We start from the raw sequence: 13265 nt of genomic DNA, 5'->3' as shown, positions 1-13265 counted from the left end.
AGTCTACCTGGAGGCCCGGCCACCCTGGCTGTGTGCCGGGTTCCTTCCCTACATCCAGGAAGGGATCAGCATGGAAGAGGGCTGTCTTGTACCCAAGGGCGGAGGGAGGTGCAGCCCGACGGTTTACAGACATTTAAAAGTGAATCTGCCTTTGTTTCAGAGAGATCCTTTTAGGGTCAGTGTGGAGACTTCCTCCAGCTTTTCAGCCAGGAACCCTGGTGGGACCCCTGGAGTTGCTGTCCAATAGAGTAGCCACAGCCACTGATGCTATGAGCGCTGGGGAAGAGGCTGGTCTGAGCTGAGATGTGCTGTAGGTCAAATGCACATCAGACGCTGAGACTTGTCTAGTAAAAAGTATGTAAACTATCTTGTTACGTTCATATATTGATTACATGTCAAAATGATACTATTTTACATACAGCAGATTAAGTAAGATCTGTTCTTAAAATCAGTTTCTAGTATCTGTTTTTTGTTTGTTTGGTTCTTTGTTTACCGTTTTAAATGTGGCAACTGAAGCTTTCTTTACATGGCTCTCATTTCAATTTTGTTAGGCAGCCTGTCCTGGGACATTCTCATCCCTTTGCTTATAGATGAGATGCTGAATCCCGAGAGGCCGAACGAGTCACTGGTTGTGCTGGGTCTGGAGCCGGTGTCTCCTGCCTCCCAGGCCCAGCACCTGCTGGGTTCAGGCCCTCTCTTCCTCCCCGACAGCCAGCATGCCAAGTTAGGATATCAGAAACACCTCCAGGGAATTCCGGATGAACTCCTTATGCAGGGAAAGGCGTATCACGGAGTATGAGACAAAGCAGGGAAAGATTCATCCTCACTTTGTCCCTGTGATTAAGTCAACGGCCCCACTTTTGCCTTGGAAGTGCAGACGAGCTCTCCTGGGCTTACTACCCCCCACCTTCTGCTCTGTTTCCCCGTGTATCTATCATGCTTTCCCTCGGTCAGAAGAGGTGAGATGCCTTTGCCCAGAAGTCGTCCCCATTTGCTGGGGAGATTGAGGGAAGCTGTGCCCCCACGGCCAACGGCCTCGTGCCTTGAGTCTGGAAGGCACTCATGGCGGTACCACAGGTGACGGTCGGAGGACCTGGCACGTGCTGCCGGGCCCGCTGTGGAGGCAGTGCTCTGTGATTCTTGAACTTACCTAAGATCAAATCCTACTTTCTGGTTGTTGGTAAGTTGGAGGAGAAAATGCCAGAGAATTGATAAAAAGAAAGTCCAGACCAGCCCTGTGAGTGAGAGGCACACGGGGCCCGAGTCCCACTTGCGTGTGGTGCCTGGCGGGCTCTGGATGAATTTTCTGTTCCTCCCGGACATACCTCTATGACTTTAGTAAGGGGTGAGACATGTAGTGGCCATGATCTGTATTTGTCCTCGCAGGGCCCTGTGATCTACACGCCTGCACCCCCTTCTGCTCCTTGGGGATGAGGTGGCAGGTTTAGGTGCTTGGGCACTGCTATGGGCACAGCTGCCAGCATAGGGCTACACCGAGGCTGGCTCCGTTCACCTCAAATGTCACCTCCTGCTGAGCCCCCAGGCATTAGTCAAGGTAGCTGCATCAGTGCAACGTAAGCAGGGACCATGTTCTCCCCCTGGACAGACTGGTGGGTGAGCAGTGGAAGCCTGGAGTCCTGCCCAAGCCCCATGGCTAGTGCCTCCTCTTTGTCATAGGAGGCAATGGTGACATTTTTGCTCAGCAACTGTTTGGTTCTGAGTCTCCAGACCCACCAGAGAATGCCAGCTTGTTTTTGCCTTTTGAAGTCTGCCCTTGGGATTTGGCGGAGTAGCTGGATGTGTGCTTAGCCCATAGTGTTGACACTGTCACCATTGTTTACCCAGAACCTCGTGTACCAGGCATGGCTCTCGGCATCAAAATACAGCAGCCAATTAAACTCCCTCCTGGTGGATCTGTCTGTTTTGGTACCATAAGGGCTTAGCCAGCATCTGAACGTCAGTGAGATAACGTGGCCAGTGAGCTCGGGTCAAGCACGTTCTCCTCCAGTCACTTTTACTCCATTGTTGCTTTTACTATTCCACAGTCATTAATTTTTAAAACAATGCTTTGGTGCAGGAGCAGAGACTAATTCTCTCCTGCTACTCTCGTTGGGAGTGAGTAAAACTGTCCAGCCTGTAATGCGACCACATTTTGTGGCTTAAAAGCTGCCTAGATGCATGTATGTGGAGTTTTGGTTAGGGGCACTGACGACGTTGGGATCCCCAAGCAGCGTCGCTCCCCTCAGGCCCCTGCCTTCCCTGGAGCAGGAGGTGAGGGTGGGTCTCACCATCCCAGCGTTCCTGGCCTCACACACTCACGTAAATTCTTGTACTTGCTGTCAAAGTCATTCTTGTTCTTGTGTGTTTCTAATTTTCGCTTGTTCCTCTTTTCCTTTTTCTTTATTCCTTTTTCTCTTGTACCGTGCAGTTGCGTCTGAAAAGGTGGCTGTGCATATCCTGCACTGGAAATAGCTAGATCGCCCTCCGTGCTGTCTCCATTGCTTTAAGGAGCAGAAACATTTCAGCTGCCTTGATCCATGCATTATCCTAGTCATCTTGTTATTTTCTAATTTTTTGGAATATTGCTTTTTTAGCACATCACCCACTGGTGTTTGATACCTGTTAAAATCTTTGCTTTGAGGAACCTGTTTGGTCCTCCTTATATTTGGTGACAAATGCACCCTTATTCAATTAGTTTGATTGTTTTGAAGAAGTGAGATGCGAATTGATTTAGGCGGCTGTTGAGGGATTCTTTTCATGGAGTATTTAATCTTGTCAAGTAAAAGTCTGCAGCATCTTGCTCGATTCCTGCTTTTACACAAACGTGCTCAGCACGCGGTTCCTGGCTGTCTCTGTGTGACGTGCGTGACGGCGCTTCATGACCGGCGGTCACTGGTGAGGAAGCGGAAGGCTTGGGGGTGAGCAGCTGCAGGGGACATTGTTGGAGGAATCAGTCACCGTTTGGTTATTTTTTTTTTTTTTGCATTCAACTTCCCCGTGCCATTTACTTTATTTTTCCTTCATAAAGGGGCAGAAGTGGGTCTAAAATCCATGCCACTCTTTTGTTCCCTTTACGAGGCTGGTTTTTCTGAGTACCAGGACAACATGGCCTTCTTCTAAGTAGCTGGCTCACATGGATCTGGTGGACACAGGGACTATTAAAGGGACCGTAGCTTCCTCTCTGCTCCAGCCAGTGGGCATTCAGAGCCGGGTCTGTGGTTGGCCTCAGCAGCCGTGCAGGCCTCCCTGCACCTGCCTTTACTTTTAACCCATGTTGGCATTAAAGAGCTGACTCCATGTTTGTTGCAGCTGACGTCCCCCACTGACGGCCGTGTCGTTAGTTTGCAGTAGTGAGTCTCCAACCCCAAGTCAGCCATGAAGGAAGATGCTTTGGCCAATCTAAGACCTTGGATTCTCACCCCTACCCTTGTTCATCTCACCCAGGGGAAGGGTTTGGCCACCACCATCATGCTGATCATGAGGCCTTGTTTCTCCTTTCATGCTCTAGTCCAAATGTGGACACTTCATCCTTCACTGACTTGGTCTCGCTTGATACAGGCCAGACATTCTGAAAGAGTCCATCACATTCTCGGGGGTAACAGAACAGAAGTAAGTCTCGCAAGTAGAAGGAGTCTAGGCTGTCCGGGTTGGCAAATGCAGGCTGGGATCTGTGATTGGTGGGCTGTGCCCTGGACACAGGCCTTTCCCGTGGCTCACGAGCGCCCAGGGGTCGGAGTGAAGACAGCCTTGCTTGGGCTTCTCCATCCTCATCTGCTCAGTGGCAAGTGTGTCTGCTAATAGGAGCTCCAACAGACCTCGGGACCTTCAAAGCTCAGATCACGGGAGAACTTTGAGTGCCTTCTCCAGGGCCTCCTTTGTGAGAAACCAGTGCCTTCTGAGGTGACCGGTGGCAGGAGATGCCTCCCCCTCCAGGGAGCACCCTTCGGAGGACTGTGACTCAGTGCACCTTGCTGTGAGCTTGTGGGGATCCGGCCGTCGTCCCTGCAGAACCAGTCTTGAGATGGGCTTAGCGACGGAAATGACAGGACTAATATTCCAGGCCAGGGCTGGAGGGAGGGAACAGGGGAAATTGAATGTGACCTCAAACACCTAGGTGAGTGCTGGGTCTGTTACTAAAATGGGGAGCATGGGAGGTACCTTCCATAAATTGAATTCCAGAGTAAATCTTGGACATGAGGCATTTTTAAGATGCCATTTTTCGTCCAAGTTTGGACTTCATAGAGGCACTCGGGTCAATGAGCCTGGGGCTGAGTTGAAGGAGCCGGACTAGAGATACACGTTGGGAGTCGTCATTCTTAGCTGGTGTTCACAGCCGCGCATGTGAATTAGATCATCTTGAGAGCTGCAGACTGAGGCTGAGGGGGGGCAGGGCTGTGCCTGGGTTGGAGGAAATCCCAGACCATGCAGCTTTCGTGTGTCAGTCAGCGGCGTTTGGGATTTTCAGGGCAATGTCATTTATCCTTAAGGGGCCGGGGGGTGGGCAGGGCCAGCCAGGAAGAAATCTGAATGGAGGGTCGTGGCCACGTGTGTGTCTTGGGAAGTTGCAGAGTCTGCAGGGTCCGGGAGGGTAGACTCCTCAGAAGCTGGAGTTGGATTGGGGCGTGGGTTGAAAGTAGTCACACTAACATATCAGGGAGGGAAGAAGGCCTAGGGAGTCCCCGCTCTTCCTGACTCGCTTTCCAATGAACAGAAGGCAGACAGAGGATCTGAGGTGAGAAGGGATGGGCGCTGGGAGAGGAGCCAACCTGGAGAATGGTGCTTGAAAAATTCTGGAATAGTCTCCCTGCAAAATAGAGGTTAAAAAAATCCAGACTCTTAAGAACATTGATAGTGACTGGGGAGGAGGCAGTTGTTTTTCTGGCCTCCTAAGGGTAAGGCATGTATCCAGGGATACACAGAATATTCGGGCAGTCTATTCCGGGCATTTGGTACCGGGTAAACAGCACAAGTTTAAAGGGGGACAAGGGCAGCGGAGGGAAACTAGCCAGGCCCCGTGTCAGGTACCAGTCGGCCGCCCTACTTGCGTGTTGCATTCACATCCATGCCTCCCAGGTGGGCGGTGGCAGCCCCCTTTTGCGGATTGGCAAGCCTTCTCAGAGGGGTTAAGTTATTGGTCCATTTAGAGGGTAGTAAATGCTGTAACAGGATTCAAGCAGGGTCTTGTCAGACTTCAAGGGCGTGTTTTCTCTACTAATTCCAGTACCTCACTGTTGTACGTGAAATGGTGAAGTGGGTCAGTTTTGGGGCCTTTCAGAAAAAGTACGATTTAAATGCCTCAGGACTGATTCACAAAGCTCTGTGTTCTTTGATTGTTCTGAAGCACCGCAGTGCTTTACGCCCCACAGAGGTAAGGTCTTATTCCTTTGACGATGAAGTGGTTGCAAATGATGTACAGGTGCAAAACCAGACTTAGCAGCTTCTGAAGGGAAACTTTCCAATTCTCCCTTGATAGACTTTCTTCTACGGGATGTAGCTGTGCTGCAGCATAGGCCTGAGCTGTCCGTATGGATTGTGGGTTTGATATCCAAATTTAGCATAAAACAGTCAGATGAAGAAAATCAACGTTCACAATTTATTTTTGGGTTTCATTAGACAAGATATACTATCAGGTAATGGCCCATATAGCTAATGAAATTGAGTACAGAACATTGAATTTCTTACTTCTTATTTAGAGTTTTCTTACTGCATAAGTTTGCCTGCTTTGGAACATCAGCTCCTCCACAAGGGCGCTTGTCAGTTTGTTGGTGTGATTGCATTTACACAGTGAATGTAATCTGGGCTTCCTCAGCCCAAACTCTCCAGTGCAGAATCACGGGCTGTAGCCATCTCTTAGTCACGCAAAAACTTCTAAAATTATATGATGCCAGAAAAGAAAGAAGAGAGAGAGAGAGAGATTGCCTTTATCAAAATTCCTTTCAATTCTGACTGCAAACTGTTGTTGAGCAGCTCTGGTTTCCTTTGGATATGAATATATACATTTCTTTGCATGTAACCTGGGTTTTGGACTAGAACACCAAGTCCTTGCTTTCCACAAGCCACAAAAATAGTAGCCAAATTGCACACATGTGAAATATTTTATTCTTTTTCTGAGAAAGAATCCTTGAATTTGGGACTTCAGGTGTTATTTTTGCTTTTTGCTTCTCCCACCCCTCTTGTAATATCTCACTCCTTCCCAAGTGGCCCCCAATAGGTCGTGGTCCCAAAGGAGCAAGCAAACACCCAGTTGGTCCCCATGCAGTGCTGCTATAGAGGGAGCCCTGCCAAGACCTAAAGGATATTATCAGAGAGGGCTTCCTGGAAGAAATGGGCTCTACATTCAGTTGTGAAGACAGAGTAAGGGTCAGCCAGTAGAAAGCATGAAGACTGTGGCTCATGTGGCAGAGCAGCCCGGGTAGAGGCCTGGAGGCTTGTGCGGTGGGGACTCGGGGAGAGTGCCATGTGTGGTCCAGGGTTGTGGGTGCCCCTGCTGGGGAGGACACTGGTGAGGGCCTGGGGTGGAGGGCTTTCGAAGAGCTTGGGTTTTACTAGAACTGACAGAGGAGGCAGTGAAGGGTGTCAGCAGGAAGTGACCCTCAGGAAAGGTACTTCTGGATTTGCTTCTGATATTCTACAGTAAGAAAGGTCGGGGCGGACGAGAGCAGGTCTGGCTGTCCCTTTGAGACCCACCCCATCATTCATTTATTCATAACATGCACACTTCTGAGTGTCTAGGGGAGAGAGGTTGGACCCACATTAGTAAGCAAAATATTCCTTGGGAGCTTAGCAGTGTCAGAGGTTGACTTAGCCTAGAATGTTCTAGGAACAGAGGAACAAATTGCGGAGTTTGGAGGGAGGGAAGGCTTCCTTGAGAAACAGTCAAAATGAGCCTGGAGGCAAGTGGGAAGTAGGAGCAGATCAGGGGGCCCCTGAGGTCACTGGGGACCTGGGTACTGAGGTGAGGATGGGCGAGCAGGTTCGGGGGTGGGGCTAGAACTCTACCAGGGAGCCTCTGAAGGGTTTGAAGTGGGGTGATGTAATCAAATTTATGCTTTGGGAAGGCTGCCTTGGCTCCGCGTGTGTGTGTGTGTGTGTGTGTGTGTGTGTGTGTGTGTGTGTAGCGGGGAAGGGGGGGGTTGCCACCAACTGGGGAGTGACATTAGAAGACCATTCACAGGCTGGGAGGCCACAAGTGGGAGAGGGTCGTTGGGGCTGCTTGGGGACGGCAGGGGCCGTGTGGATGCCGGATTTCCTTATGGGGAGGGCTTGTTAGCTGGGCCGCCCTTGCGGCACCTTTTGGCTTGAAGAAAACAGATGGAGGCCGCCAGGTGGACTTTCCTCTTCTCTTCTTCCCTGCCTTGTGTGATGATCTTAGCTCAGCCAACATTTGGAAGAGAAGAGCTAAGTTCCAGGGTAGCCCAGGACTTTGTTGAGCTCGTCCGAGTGAGATCTGATAGGATTTATGTTTGTGTTCAGATCTGCATGTTCACTTAGCTAGAAACGTCCTATCTTTTGAATTTCCATAGGGGTTTTTACTCTTGATAAAGATTGCTTTCTTGGTGAGAGGAAATTTAATACAGCTGTTGTCTTTCTCAAAAAAATCATATCTTTTAAGAAATTTAATATTCAAAAAATAGGAATATTTAAAAATGATAAAGTAAGGCTTTGGTGTAGTTTCTTTGGTTTCCTAGTTAATGTGGACTTAGAGCCTTTGCATTACTTAATAGCACATCCTTGTCAGTATTTAAAGGGCTGTTAGCACCCCAGGCCCCACCTCTCAAAACATCATTAAAGTTTGCTCTGAAATAGTGAGGTCATAAAAGTTTTGTTTGCAGAAGCCAAACACTTGGTTTATAATATGAAGCATAGCTCCATTTTTAAAATAATAATAGGTTCAAAATTAAGAAAGTGGAAGATAATTGAGTTTTTTAAAAGCTGAAACATAATCTTTCTTGTGCTAATGTTGAACTGGAAATTTCGAAAATAAAAATCCTACTGTAATAACATCTACATGGAATACATATATGCTTTCCCGTTTGAAAAATAAGTGCGCAGTGGTTTTTGAAGTCAGGAGCATTCCAGCTCAGATACTGGCATTGATGGTTGCTGGTTTTCAATGGCAGAGCCTAAATTTGCCTTCTTAGCTTTTTTTTTTTTTTTTTGTAGTGAGAGGGTTGAGTAGTGCTTTGCCAGCATGATTTTGGGGCAATTTGGGGGCAGATGTTGTGAACCAGCAGTGAGATATTTCCATGCATTTTATTTTCTGGACATCACCAAGGCACATGTGGGGTTTGTGCCTGCAGGCTGGGATGCTGTAGGACTCCCTGGTCCATCACAGTTTTGTCCTGGAGCAGCTCCGGTCAGTGAATGATTTTCTGTGGCTTCGAGGTAAGGTGGTCTGATGCACATGATCAGATGTGTAGTTAAAGTGCTATTACATGAAATAAGAGAAACCTAGAAACATGAGGGAGGAGAATTGGCTGAGCTGATATCGGTGGGGAGTCTTCTTAGGTGACTCCCTCCCCGTGATTCCTGCCAATATCCTCCCCAGCCCTGCACGGTAGTCCTGCCGAAGCAAGCATGCACTTTGCTCAGAAACGGACTGAATTTCCTTGTGCCTCTGTTTGTTGGCTTTTTTTTTAAAGCATATCTTGCCCTTTGCTTAAATGCCACCCCTGCTAGTCACATCTTACACTCATTCTTCTGGATGTCGTCCATATATAGCTGCTGAATGGATGAACTGAATGTAGTATCTCCATGTAGTGGAACATTATTCATACGTAAGGGTGAATAAAAAGGAAAAAAAAATAAAGGGGAAGATGAAAAAGGCCACCTGTCCTGGGAAGTCCACCCTGACTGCTCAACCCACCCTTTTCCCTTTGAATCCCCACCCCTTATGCTCCACTCTAGTCTTTTTGATAGTACTTACCACCTTCTAATAAACTTTAACGTTTTCAAAAAAAAAAAAAAAAAGAGAGAGATGCTGATACCTCTTCAACATGGAAAAGCCTTGATAATAGCACGTTAAGTGAAAGGAACCAGACATAAACGGCCACATATTGTTGACTTCAGTGATCTGAAATGCGCAGAATAAGCAAATGAAGAGGTAGAGAGCAGGTGATGATTGCAAGTGGCTGGGTGGAGGGGGATTAGGGAATGACTGATAGTGACGGGGGTTTCTTCTGGGATAATGGAGTGTTCTGGAAATAGATGGTGGTGAGGGCTGCACAACCATGAGTGTGCAGAAGACTGCTGAGCGCTGTCTCTGGGAGTGCCTGTGGTTGGGGCGGCTTTATTTTGTTCTCACCCTGCAATGTGAACTGTCATCTTGTGCATAGGCAGTTCTACTTCTGTGAGTGGTGAGGCTCAGACACTTTGCAGAGTCATGTTTCTTTTCTCCCCCTTGCTGAGTGTAGGCAAAAAAGGTTTAAGCCTGAGAAAGTGCTCCATCTGCAGAAATATCTTTCAGTTTTGCATGGTGTAAAAATCTTGAGAGCTTTTTAATCGTTGATGACAGTCTGTGAGGGGAAACAGCCCTTGAAGCCTGGGTGTGACCTGGAAGAGCCGCGCTTCCCTCTCTGACCTGGGTGGGGATTTCACCGCCGTTCAGGCAGTGAAGGGCCCAGACCCGAGAGCGGAGTTGACAATCGTGAATATTTACTTGTATTCGCTGCTTCATCTTGGATATTAATTTCAAGCTGAGTCAGTTTGTGGCGGCAGCCTCATCCTACATCAGGAATTTATAGTATCTGCTCTTTGAAGTGGAGACCAGACAGACTTTTATTATTTAACAGTCTCCCTTAAATTGATATCTCAGATTCCTTTGTAAAAAGTAAAACAGCAGAAATACACACGTCCTTTAATGCCAGTCTGACCTGGATCGGGTTTAGTCTCTGTGCCTTAGTGGCCTTAACTGCGGGTGGGGAAGATGATAACAGTGCTTCCCTCAGAGGGCCTGGTGAGGGGGGAGTGAGAAGCACAAATTGAGGACTTACACGAGATGCTCATGAATGTCCGAAGTTAGTGCTCTCAGCCTGGTGAGGCCTCAGGAGAAGAGATGTCAGAACAGAGCATTCCTAGCCGGAGCTCGATCCGTGTTGGCAGCTGTTATGATCACTACCACCACTGTGGGTTATCAGGTAGTTTTAAGACTTGGTAATATGAATTCTTGAATAATGTTAAAAGACTAGACATCTCAGATCCAGTTTACATAGTTTTCAAGATTTCCTCTGAGAAATGGATGTTTTATTCCCCATCAGAAGTCTGAGTTGAGTCTCTAAAAAAATTCTGTATTCCTCCATCTTTTTGCTTTAATTCTCCATTTCTTAAAAAAAAAAGTTTTTAAATGGAGTTACTGGGGACTGAACTTATGGCCGCATACATGCTAAGCACATACTCTCCCAAATGAGGTATAATCTCCACCATAATTCTTTCTAAACTTTACTTTCTTAGTATTCAGAAGTTAGAGGCCTCTAATTCTTTTTCTGGAGACTTGTCCATGAACCTGTAAATCTATTATTAATGGACAAATCTTGGTTTATTAAAAAAACCAATAAAATATTCTGCAATCCATCCAAAAGAAAATGCTCATTGATTTAAATGTTTCTCCTTTATGGTGATTTCTACTTTCTGGTCTAGCTTAATTTATTAACAACCATCCTTATCATCATAATGACCAACCTCGCTCTGAGTGGACACCTGCCTAAGGCTAAAATGCTTTCCTCATGTTTTACTTCATAGCAGGTGTTTGAGGGTAGGTATCAGTGTCTCATTTTTTGCAGCTGAGGGATTGAGAGATGGAGCAGCTTGTCCCAAATTACACACAGCTGGCAGTGGCTAGTTCAGTGCTGGAACCCTGGCTGCACAGGATGCATTTTTAATTGCTCCTGTAATCAGCCTCCCGTTGAGTGTTTTCCCGAACTCCTGTGACTCCATAAATGGCCAATTTTAGTGATCTCAGCCTGATGAGGACTTCAAAGGAGAGACACCAGTGAGAATGTGAGACAGAGTGGCATAAATTAAAATTGTACATTTTTACAAAAGTTTTATTCTCAGGTAATGACTTAAAAGTTAATTTTTTTTTTAATTTTAGTGCTCTGTGAGCACTAAAAACAAAACATTAAAAATAATTATAGTGCAAAAGAGAAGTGGGCTTTGAAATTCCAATCATTGCTAGTGATGTTACTTGCTTTTCTCTAGTGGCCCTTATTGACAGAAATACTTAGAAAGACTGAATTGGTTTTATGTAGTCTTAGTATGGAAGAAAAGATTGTCAGTGAATATTGTAAGTAAAATCATTACTCTTTCTTTCCTGATGATGAATAGGTAAGTTGTTTTTATGGCTTAAGTACATTTCCTCATTTGTGAAATTTGAGTAATATCGTTTTCCTTGTCTAACTGTGAGAGTTAGACGCCTTGTACAAAAAGCACCCAAGGGGTGCTTAATAAAAATGTGCTGTCACAATGACAGGTATTTTAGAAGGATCAACTCTGAATATTAAAGGGGGTGGCTTATTTCTGATGCATATTCAATATGTATATATATGATATATATGAATATGGCTTAAAGTAACAAGGATTCATTTATTTTTTTTAGTGCACTATGAAGTTTTAATGAAATCTTTATCATTCTGTTGAGACAGGGACTAGTTAAATTGCCTTAAGCAGACGACCTTGAAGATTATTTACACAGAATGTGTATTGTTACAACTCAGAATTCATGTTGCCGTGTAACATCCACTCAGATATTTAAATTCGTGGATTCTGACCAGATCCATTAATTTTAGAAAAATCCACATTTATCATTTTCAGGGAATAATCTTCTGTCTTTTGTGATTAAAGAAAATTTTGATTTTTTTTTCCTGCACTTTTAACAGGTTTAAAATATCAAAACATTGATTTGACATGTAACTTTTTTAATAGAATATATCTCATGCTGTTTTAATATGTAAATAAATGTTTTTGTATTTCAACAAACTTTTACGATTTCCTGGCTCTTTGAGAAGTATTTTGCAAGATACTTAGATTACCTACTGTTGGAAAAATGCAGACGTTATTTTATGATTATAGGCCTAGTAAAGATCTGTTGGTTTTTGCTACAGTGCAAGACATGAGGCCTAGGAGAGCTTTGCTGCCGATTGCCAGGAGGACAGATCTCAGGTCTCAGTCTCCCCTTCTGTAAACTGAAGAGGCTGGACTGGTTTCTTTCCTCCTCTAAGATGAGTTTCCATAAGCCTATGTCTTTTGTTTATATTCAGGAGTATTAGCAATATCAGATTAAATACTGAATACCCTTCCCTTACCCCAAAACAAAGTGCAGTATGTTCTACAGAAGCTTTTAGTTATCTGATTCTCGTTTCTGATCCTACAGGCAATTTTGTGTTGCATGTTTCCCGGTAACCTGGAAGGTCTTTTTAGCCATAGGTGGCTCTGTTGCACCTTCTTACCTTCTTAATTTTCCTGTTTGTTAAAGAAAGCTTAAACAACGTTATTTTATTTTGATTTCTTTGCTTAATGCTTCAGAATAGCACAGTCTCCATTATGTCTGTCTACCTGGAAAAATTATTCTGCTTATATCTTAGTTTTATTCTGTCATCTCGCTGTGAACATCTCAGACTTGCTGTGCAAACAATGGCAAATTCGGACTTTTCTTCCAGTGCTAGAAACCAGTGAGCCAGGAATTTATAAAACAGCTAGAAGTGGCCTCTGGAGCACCTTAAAGCTGAAAAGTGTACTGGGTTCCCTGAGTATTGACCCCGCCGCTGTGTGTTAATTGGTGGTAGGAGATTTGGTACATATATGAAGGGGTGTAGTTTTTTGACTTGGCTTTGCGTGCACACGCTGCCACTGAGCCACGTGAGCCTAAGTCAGTTCGTTCTGAGATTTCCCTCGTCTGTGAGATGGGGATGCTCATATCTGCTTTGTAGAATTGTGAGAATTAGTAATTATGTAAACTGTTTACCACAGTGGGTATGTCAAGAGGGCTCGTAAACTTTAGCTACTGTTTTGTGAGAAGCCATCATTTGATAGTCTTTGGCAATTACTAAGAAACAGGAAAATAAGGAAAGCTGGTTTTATGATGAAAGATATTTGAGGAGGTTCCATAGTTCCTATACCCATAATTTAGCATCAGCAAAGTCAGAACTGTTACACAGTCGCCCTGAACCAACGTTAAGCCACAGAATTTTTTGTTACTTCAAATATGTTGGGGCTTAAGGGGATCCAATACTTATACACATGTTGTCTCCAGCAGCCAACTGAGAGATGAC

At 45.4% G+C, this 13265-nt stretch overlaps 1 long non-coding RNA gene across 1 annotated transcript in view; it reads left to right on the top strand.

Annotated features, from left to right (window-relative positions):
• The first annotated feature begins 217 nt into the window (after nucleotides 1–217).
• LOC141577826 (uncharacterized) overlaps nucleotides 218–13265 on the top strand; it is a 30829-nt gene continuing 17781 nt past the window's right edge. The window contains exon 1 of the long non-coding RNA XR_012507292.1: nucleotides 218–354. This is a non-coding gene — a long non-coding RNA (uncharacterized LOC141577826). The remainder of the gene's footprint in view (nucleotides 355–13265) is intronic.

Source organism: Camelus bactrianus, chromosome 6 (genome assembly GCF_048773025.1).
Source record: "Camelus bactrianus isolate YW-2024 breed Bactrian camel chromosome 6, ASM4877302v1, whole genome shotgun sequence".
NCBI lineage: Eukaryota > Metazoa > Chordata > Mammalia > Artiodactyla > Camelidae > Camelus > Camelus bactrianus.
Note: the sequence above shows the minus strand (reverse complement) of the source record. Positions and strands in the feature narration are given on the sequence as shown.